Source organism: Bos javanicus, chromosome X (assembly GCF_032452875.1).
Source record: "Bos javanicus breed banteng chromosome X, ARS-OSU_banteng_1.0, whole genome shotgun sequence".
Taxonomy (NCBI): domain Eukaryota; kingdom Metazoa; phylum Chordata; class Mammalia; order Artiodactyla; family Bovidae; genus Bos; species Bos javanicus.
Window position 1 is genome coordinate 107,804,018 of NC_083897.1, and position 10,182 is coordinate 107,814,199.

At 38.7% G+C, this 10,182-nt stretch overlaps 1 pseudogene; it reads left to right on the forward strand.

Moving 5' to 3' along the window:
* Window positions 1-8,157: 8,157 nt before the first annotated feature.
* Window positions 8,158-8,308, forward strand: LOC133243635 (U2 spliceosomal RNA; annotated as a pseudogene).
* Window positions 8,309-10,182: the final 1,874 nt, after the last annotated feature.

Sequence of the window (10,182 nt, forward strand, 5' to 3'; positions counted from 1 at the left end):
TGACAATTATCATCTTAACTTAAAACAATCTAGTTCAAATTAATACCAACTTAACTACAGTAGTATACAAAATCTGCTCCAACTTGTCTCCATTCCATTCTTTAACTTTGTCCTGTTATTGTCACACAAATTATAGCTTTATACACTGTCTGCCCACCAACACAGAACTATAATAATTGTTTTACATAATTGTCTTTTAAATTAGATATGGTAAAAGAGTTAAACAAAAAATACATGTATGCTGTCTTTCATATATTTACTAAAATATGTATATTTACTGGTGCTCTTTATTTCTTCATGTGGCTTTGGGTAACTTACTAATGTCCTTTCATTTCAGTCTGAAGGACTCTCTTTAATGCGTCTTGTTGGGTAGGTCTGGTACTAATAAATTCTGTCAGTTTTCCCTTTATGACTATGTTGTTATGCTTGGTGGTATCCCACACGCACTGTTCATTTCTCTGTTGTTTGTTTTTGCTCCTCAGACTGAGTAATCTCAATTGACCTATTTTCAATGCTTTTTAAGCATTTCAAACACATGGCCTAAAAGTAAAAGCTTAATTCAGTCAGTAAATTTTTTGAACACTTTCTATATGCCAAATGATTTTAAGGTGTTCTGGATATAGCAGGAGGCAACACAAAATTATTACCTTTATGGTGAGTAATATATATATTAAATATATAATGCCACATACTGATAAATGCCCTAGAGACAACAAGGTAAGAGGATACAGTCATTCTTTTAAAGAAAATAGCCTGGTCAGGAAAAGCCTTTCAAAAGAGCTAAGAATAGCACTAAATATTTTCCTTAAGTATCAAATCTTAGAAAAATCTAAAAATTCAATTAAAAAGTATAATGAACCTCAAGTTCTCTTAGACCTTCAATATTCTTCACTTAGTAAAGTTAGCCTACACCTTTCAACTGTGAATCAAAAGATTCAAATTAATGACAAAACCATACATGCAAAATTGGAATCACAATCTAAGTGAGTCACAATTTCTTACATGCCCAATTCACCTCAATATTGCAAATACATTAAATACCAAATATAGACAAACTATTAGTACTAAGTGTTAGTACTAAAGTTAGACTGATTGCATTACTGGTCCCAGTTCTTTACTCATTTCTGTATCCATGTCTTTTGCCAAGTGATTTTGCAGCTTCCCATAGCAAGAGACAGATTTGGGACTTTCCTGGTGAGTCAGTGGCTAAGACTCAGCGCTCCCAATGCAGGGGACCTGGATTTGATCTCTGGTCAGGGAATTAGATCCCACATGCCCCAACTAAAGAACCCACATGCCGCAATAAAGATCGAAGATCCCCCGTGTGCCACAACTAAGACCCAGTGCACGCAAATAAATAAATGTTTTAAAAAAAGAGACAATATATTTTTCATCCCCATGACTGAGTCCAGGTACATGCCTTGCTTTGGACAATGGAGTGTTAACAACCATGAGACAAGTAGAAGCATGGAAAAACACTTGTTCTCTCACATGTCTGCCACTGTCATGAGACTGTGCCTGGGCTAGCTTGCTGGAGGATGAGGGACGCATAGAAGAAAGCTGTGCTGTGCTGTGGCTGTCATACAGCATTACAGTAGTGAAAGATAACTGATACAACCCTTATTTTTATTCTATATATTCCCTGGTTTGGAAATGTACTTACCAGCAAAGAGAAAATATTTTCCTTTCAAATGAATTGAGAGTACTTTCCTATACTTATCAGGACCAGGTTCACGTGCAGAAGCAGCTAAAAAAAGTCAACATGTCTTTATCCCTAATGTAAAAATCTAGAGTAAGGTGGTTAGGCTGGTCCAGCTGTTTCATGGTATCAGGGACCCAGGCTCCTTCTATCTTGCCACTCTATTGGCCACTTCCTTGTCTACTATTCGTCACCTCATATCCAACCATCATATCTATATTCCCCCACCAGGAATGAAAAAAGAAAACAATAAATACAGGTTCCCCTCTCCTTTCAAAGATAGTTTCTGTATGGTGCACACCACATCTTCTTATATGCATTCATGTGGTCAAACTTAACTAAAAAGATGGCTAGGAAATGTAATCTTGAACAATCACATGCCTGGCTAAAAAGCAAGGATGCTACTAACTTAGAAAAAGAAAAAAATGAATATTTGAGGACAACTGTCTCAATATTACAAACACAAAGCTTAAACATATCCAGATTACTAATAAGTCAAACTCGGTTACCATCTCAGAGGACAGGCAGGTAGGCAAGACACAGGATCCAAGCTTTAGGATAAGTATCCTTTGTGAGGTCCTAACAGATGCCTTTAAACCCCTTTTATATTTACCATGAAATGTGAAACTCTCAATCAATACTTTTTTGAAGGGGATTTGTCTCTGCCTATTTCGGGTTTTATCCCAATGTAATTTCTGACTTGCCTAGAAGTCACACTGAATTCCAATTATTTTTGCAGCTAACTTCCTTCAGTTGTGTAGCCTGATTGAATTCTGAACTCTTGTCACGTTTCCTCTTTAGAGGGTCAAAACCAAATCAGTTATGTTTTTTCGTGTCTTTCTGCTAAACTTTCATAACTTTCTGCTAAAAACACTAAAGTGATGCTAATAACTATATGTGAAAGGACTTTATGCATGCAAATACAGTTCTCCAGTTTTCTGAGATCCCTCTTTTGATTGATCCAAAGATAATAGCCAGTTCCCTCCTTACATGCTTCTGAGGTTCCCCAAAGGCTACTTGTCTAAGCTGGTGAGATCACCTCGTCAATCCTCCCCTGACCACCTCTGTCCACCTTAAAACTGTTTTGCTCTCTTTTCCTCTGCATGTTGCCCTCCTCACTTCCACTGAATGCAACAGTACTTGATCCAAACCACTGACACAGCCCTGCCCATTTTTCAGCAAAGTGTGATAAACACCAGGCTACTATTTAACCAACTTTATTGCAGGCTTATGATAAACAGAGGGGAACCTTTACAAAAATCTGAAAGCTTTAAAACCTTTCCCGAAACTTCTTTTTTCTAGAGCCAACAGGTCACACCCATTCTCTGGGGTCTCATATGGACCCCTCTTCCTCTTTAGCAACTCAGCACACCCCTGCTGTTGAGGGGGAAAGCTCCTTTTGATTGCAGTGAGCGGTCCTGAAGAGAGATCTTAGTTCCCTGCCCAGGAATTAAAGCTGGGTAACCTGGATGAAAATCAGGAGTCCTCACCACTAGACCACCAGGGGCTAAAGGCTAGAAGCAAAGTGGCTCTGGCTCTTGCCCCTGTTTGAAGGAAGAATATTTCAAGGAGGCAAAGACTGTACAAATAGGTACAATGTTTACTATTAGAGATACAGGACAATGTTTGGGAGAGCACACAGTAAAACAGTTTATCCAGCTCAGAAGCTAGGCAGAGATACACACCCGGAAAGGAGTGTGGACATCCTGAGTGAGAAGTAGTGCAATATGGAGGTAAGGTAAATCACTTATATAGGACAGTCCTTCCGGGTCTTTATTTACCCTTGACCAGTTAGCTTTTTTCTTTCTTCACATCTGACTGGTCCATGGATCCTCCCCAAAATGCATGTGCAACTTGCATTTTGGATCCCACCATAAAGGCCTATGGGTGCATGTCCACACTTCTTATAGGGTGGGGCCTCCCTCCCTTTTCGACCCCCAAGAAGCCTTCCTGCGCATGTGCAGACGGGGAAGTCTTCCTTGACCTCAGCAGTGGGCACCTTATCTCTTTGATTTAGCTGAGATCAGTTTTTGCCACTAGCTTTGTCCTTGGAGTGTCTGGGTGAGAATAACGGCTCAGTTTTACTCCATTTGATAACCACCAGGTGTCTGGCCCAGAGGCCCACTGTCTCCTACCTCACTTTCTCCTCTCATTACAGACTTCCCTCTCCTGCTCTCTCCCACAAATTACTGGGCCCATAACTCACCCCCTTTAAAGAAAGTTAAAAAAAAAAAAAAAGTTTATTAACAACATAATCATCTCTTAGAGACACAACTGTGCTCCAAAGAAGACAGCATTTTCCATTTTTATGCATAATAGGATCTGGGCCTTGCCTCTGAATAACCAAGAGATGCATTAAAGTGGTATTTTCCCCCCATACACAATAGCTCAGGTGTCCCAATGATAAATTCTGTCCTCGCCCTGAAAGTTACAAGCACAAGCTGCAGGAAGCTATTAAAGTAGCAATTTTGGTCTGACTTCATGTATTTTAAAGCACCATTTGACTGTTAGGCAGAATGACAATACCGTATCATGTTAACTTACTGCTTAAATTCTACCTTCCAAATAGGAAATGAGATGGCTTACCAAAAAAAAAAAAAAAAAAATCACTAGCTCTAAGTTAAGGTTTGAGCCAGATGTATACCCTCAGAGGATTCAGGATGGAGAAAAACTGGATACAGACCCTAGATAGCTAATGTGCATATCAAAGCAGTAATTTCAAAAAACCCAGACTCTCACATCTTCCCATACATAGAACAGTGCTAAATTCACTAACTTGAGATGTCTGGTTTTCCTTAATTACCAGTAATCGTTTTACATCCAACTACCTGGGTATTTTTGTTGTTGTTGCAAAAACTCTATGCATCCTGGCTCCTGCCTCACCTCTTCAGAACAGGCCCTCAGTTGTCCAAGAGGCTGTATCTTGGGCTTAAGTCCTTAATAATGCCCCTAATAAAATGTTATTCTTAACTTTTTGGTTGTGCACATTTTTCAGTGGATACTGTGAATTTTTTGGTAAGTAGCCCAACAGCATGGAAGAGTTCCTTGAACATCTGGGAGATGAAATGGGGTAACTGCTTTTGAGGCTGATTTAAATATGCCTTTTAAAGGTTTCCAGTGTGTAGATGTATCCATCAAAAAGACACTGTAAAGATTTTGTATTTATTTGAGGACAAATGGTATCAGAGACTTCTGTCCAGAAATATAACACCTCCACCCTAATTACATAGCCAAGATATGGAAACAAGCCAAACGTCCATCAACAGATACGTGAGTAAAGAAGATGTGGTATGTACATACAATGGAATATTACTAAACCATAAAAAAGAATGAGATAATGTCATTTGCAGCAACATGGATGCAACTAGAGATTATCATATTAAGTGAAGTTAAGTCAGAAAGACAAATACCATATGATATCACTTACATGTGGAATCTAAACTATGACACAAATGAAACCACCTATGAAATAGATATTGACTCAGACATAACAGTACAGACTTGGAGTTGCCAGGCAGAAGGGAATGGGAAGGAGGGAAGGATTGGGAGTTTAAGATTAGTAGATGCAAACTATTACATATAGAACCGATAAACAACAAGATCCTACTGTATAGCACAGGGAACGATATTCAGTGTCCTATGCTAAACCATAATGGAAAAGAATATATTTTTATATTATTGAATATATATATATGACTGAATCACTTTGCTGTACAGCAGTAATTAATACAACACTGTCAATCAACTATACTTCAATTTAAAAAGGCAATCTTTTAAATTTTATTTGATAAATATTATATGAAGAGACTTCCTAATATGGAATAATCTTTCAACCAGAATTTAAATCATTACATTAAATCTAATCATTGTTATCACCCTCTAAATATTTATCCGTTGAATCTTTACTTTCAAAACTTTAAAGAGAACATATGAAACCTTTCTTTGAGATTCTTCCTGTATCTGATAGGATCAAGGGTAAGATTCTTAGGGAAACATTAATATTTTACAATGTTGGGATATATTACAGCTTTAACTTTTGTTTTAAATATTCATCTTGAAAATGCATATTTTCCAGTTTAAAAACTGGAAAGTCATCTAAGAAACCAAACTTTTTATCTTACCAAAAACTTTAAAATACTACCCTCACTTGTATATTATTTTTACTTTGTATGCCTTTTCCAAAATAGTTTTTGCCTACTATGTTGGCACCAACATGCAGGAAAATGAATTTTTTCTGGAACCATATAAATAAAGGCAGTAAGAACTATCTACTTTAAAAGAACAATGAAAACAAGGAATATAACACCTTCAATCATGTCATCTTTATTTTTTTCTTAATGTATATCTTTTATTGAAGTATAGTTGACTTACATACAATGTTTCAGGCGCAGAGCAAGGTGATTCAGTTGTACATGTACACATTAACTTTGAAATTATTTTCCATTATAGATATAAGATATTGACTATAGTTCCCTGTTGCTTGTTGCATAAATACTTTTTAAAATTAGAAATCTAGCATTCTATTCATACTAAGCGGATGACACCTTTAAAGCAGCTGTGAATGCAGAACTCCAAGGCACACCCACAGTCTCATAATGCAGTGTGTGTGTGTGTTCAGTCCCATCTGACATTTTGCAACTCCATGAACTATAGCCCTCTGTTCATGAGATTCTCCAGGCAAGAATACTGGAGTGGGTTGCCATTTCCTTCTCCAGGGCATCTTTCATAGGTTAATAAGATTTCAACCTAGCCTTCTTCCAAGCAGAGAGAAGGTTTTGCTCTTTCTGAATTCTCCTCAAATGGGAACATTTTCCAGAAAAAGAATCCTCCATAAGTGGTAAATCTGTCTCTGCAAGTCATATCAGATACTGGCACCTACTGGTGGAAATGTGACAGAGTCACCATCACACAGAAACCACTGGAGAGAGAGAAAAGAAAGATCTAGAAGTTACAAATACAAAGTCAGGGATACATACTCCTGGAAGGAAATAGATCAGCAGAGGTGAGAGAGGTTGATAAGGTTTGACGGTAGAGGGGGATTCTGGAGACAAGCAAGTAGCACACTGGAAAAAAATGAAAATAGCTAAGAGATGACCACTACTAACAGGCATGATGGAATGCAAAACCTCAGGATCCAATGTACCAGTGATGCCAACTCACTAGCCAAAAAGTTTCATGTTATCACAGAAGCCAACGGAAAGAAAAAGAACCAGGGGCTTCCCTGGTGGCTCAACGGTAAGGAATCTGCCTACCAATGCAGGAGACATGGGTTTGATCCCTGGTCCGGGAAGATCCCACATGTCATGGAGCAACTAAGCCCATGCAACACAACTACTGAGTCTGTGCTCCAGAGCCCAGGAACCACAACTACTGGGCCCGTGTGCAACAACTACTGAAGCCCGTGTGCCCTAGAGCCCGTGCTTTGCAACAAGAGAAGCCACCGTAATGAGAAGCCCATGCACTGTAACTAGAGAGTAGCCCCTGCTCATCACAGCTAGAGAAAAGCCCACACAGCAACAAAGACCCAGCGCAGCCAAAATAAAGAAATAAATTTTAAAAAGAAAAAAACTAATTTACTTCAAAATTTGTTTTAGTCCCTACATTCATTCATCTAATAAATATTTATTAAGTGCTAACTATATGCTAATCACTGTTCTAGGCTCCAGGGATACAGCAGTGAACTAAATGACAAAGCCTGTGCTCTTGGGGAACATACATTCTCTAAGGGGAAGGGTTGTGGGCAGCCAGGAAACAAGTAAATATGTAATATTTCAGATGATTCATGCTAGGGAGAAAACAAAGTAGAAAAGAAGTTAGCAGTGTTGTTGCTGTTTAGCCATTAAGTCACGTCCAACTCTTTGCAACCCCATGAACTATAGCCCGCCAGGCTCCTCTGTCCATGGGATTCTCCAGGCAATACTGGAGTGGGTTGCCATTCCCTCCTCCAGGGGATCTTGCTAACCCAGCGATCAATTAATTCCCGCATTGGCAGGTGGATTCTTTACCTCATACACTATATACAACATAGTGTGTGTATACACACTATGCTGTTATTTTATATAGGGCCGTCAGCAAAGGCATTGTGATAAAGTAAATTTTAAATATGTCATATAGTTTTTATACCCTTAGATTGGAAGCTGTGACCTCCTCCTCCTATGGATTATCCAATACATTTTCACACATTAGGGCACTTACATTTATTCATCTACTTGGTTTGTTTATGGAGCAACAGGAGAGGAGACACCTGCTAGGTACCTACTATGTGCCAAGTACTTTATATACCACATGTGTCATTTCAGGTCATCCTCAGGTCACCCTCTGAGGAATTATTGACCTCAGTGTATAAATGGGGACACTGAATTTCACTGAATATAAAGGAACACTCTAAGGTCATATAGTTGTTGTGTGTCAGAGGCAGGATTTGAATCTCAGTCTATTGAGATTCAAAGACGTGCAAAATCGCTTCTCGGCCTTTTGGCTAAGATCAAGTGTAGTATCAAAGACGTGCAAATCAAGTGGGACGCCCTAGACAGTTGAAAGTGCTATCAGAGGAATCATACTGCTCTTGAATATTAAGTGCTGTAAATGAACTTTTTATCCAAATCTCTCCTGGGGCACTCACAACTCTCTACCTTGTATTTATATACATATACATATATATACATACACACACGTGTGTGTGTATGTATGTATGTATGTTGATTCTCCCCAGGAGGTGATTTTTTAGGGTGCAATCTGGGTCTGAATCATCTTTGGTGTCTGGTGATCTGGCCTTCAGCAGGAACTTATTAAACATATGTCCAAAAACCGGACAGAAGGGAGTTCCCTGGTGACCTAGTGCTTAGGACCCCGAGCTTTCACTGCATGGCCCTGGTCAGGGATCTGAGATCCTGCAAGTTGCATGGTGTGGCCAAACAAATACTGGACTGAATGAAATAAATGGAAAAGCTTAGAATTAAGTCACTAAATATTAAGTCTCTCCTCAGACAACAATAATGTTTTTCAAACAGTACACTAAAAAACCCATATGGCAACTAAAAATGTCACTTGTTTCCATCATTTAATTAATAAAGAGCTAAACCAGAAGAACTTTAAAAACAGTATTTGCATATGAAATTCACAGTATTGACTAAGTGGACTTTAAGTGTTCTTTGATGCAAAGTCTTAATTGGTGCTGCTGTTGTATTTGGTTTTGTTTTGGAACACATGGAACCCCACCTACTGCTAGGCACATGAGTTTTGTGGACCTGTGGAATTAGGTCTCAAGTGTTTGTGAAAAGGTGCAATGGTTTGTTTTTATATTTTACATTTATGTTTCTTCCAGATTCCACAGTCATAATCACCCTTTGTAAACCACAGACAAGGGGACAAAGAAAATACTAAGTTTGACCCTGTAGCCATACTTAATCTTCAGAGCAGAACTCCAAACATGTTTATTTCCTTCTTGAAGTCACTACATTGGAAATAGTTTGCAGCCAAGCAGGTTGAAGAGTATGACACACACATGACTGGATTCATGGAGAAACCCAGGAGCTGATGATTCCAAGTGAGAGGCAATGGATTTTGTAGGATGTTGTACAACAGTGTTTTTATGATCCCCAGTATCCATTCGCCAAAGATCATTATGGTTGTAAAGGGCTTTTGCCTCTCCTGACACGGAGGAGAAAGGATTGAGAATAGGAAAAGGATGACTCTTATGCAAGGGCATAGGTGGGATCTGAAACACAGATGCAGGCCAGGAGGGAAGAAGAATGAAGGGGCAGGGCCAGTGGACTGAAAGCATAATATGGCTGATATCCAATTGAAAATCTCCTATCTGCATTGTACTCCCCCACTGTTATCTCCAAGCCTTAAACAACATAGTTTTCTGTGAGCAGAGTTTTGATAAAGAGAACCTTGTCTATACAGCCAGCCACTATGGAGAAAAATGTGGAGGTTCCTTTAAAAAATTAAAAATAGAGCTACCATATGACCCTGCAATCCCACTCCTAGGCATATATCTGGAGAAAAACATGATCCAAAAAGATACATGCACCCCAATGTTCATTGCAGTACTGTTTACATGGAAGCAACCTAAATGTCTATCAACAGAGGAATGGATAAAGAAGTGGTACATATATACAATAGAATATTACTCCACCATTAAAAAGAATGAAATAATGCCATTTGCAGCAACGTGGATGGACCTACAGATTATCATACTAAGTGAAATCAGTCAGGCAGAGAAAGAGAAATCCATATGATATCCGTTCTGCATGGAATCAAAAAGAAACGATACCAAAGAACTTACAAAACAGAAAGAAACTCACAGACTTAAGAGAATAAACTTATGGTTATCATAAGGGGAAAGACTAGGGGGAAGGGATAGTTAGGGAGTTTGGGATGGACATGTCCACACTGCTATAATTAAAATGGATAACCAACAAGGTCCTACTGTATAGGACAGAGAACTCTGCTCAATGTCATGTGGCAGCCTGGATGGG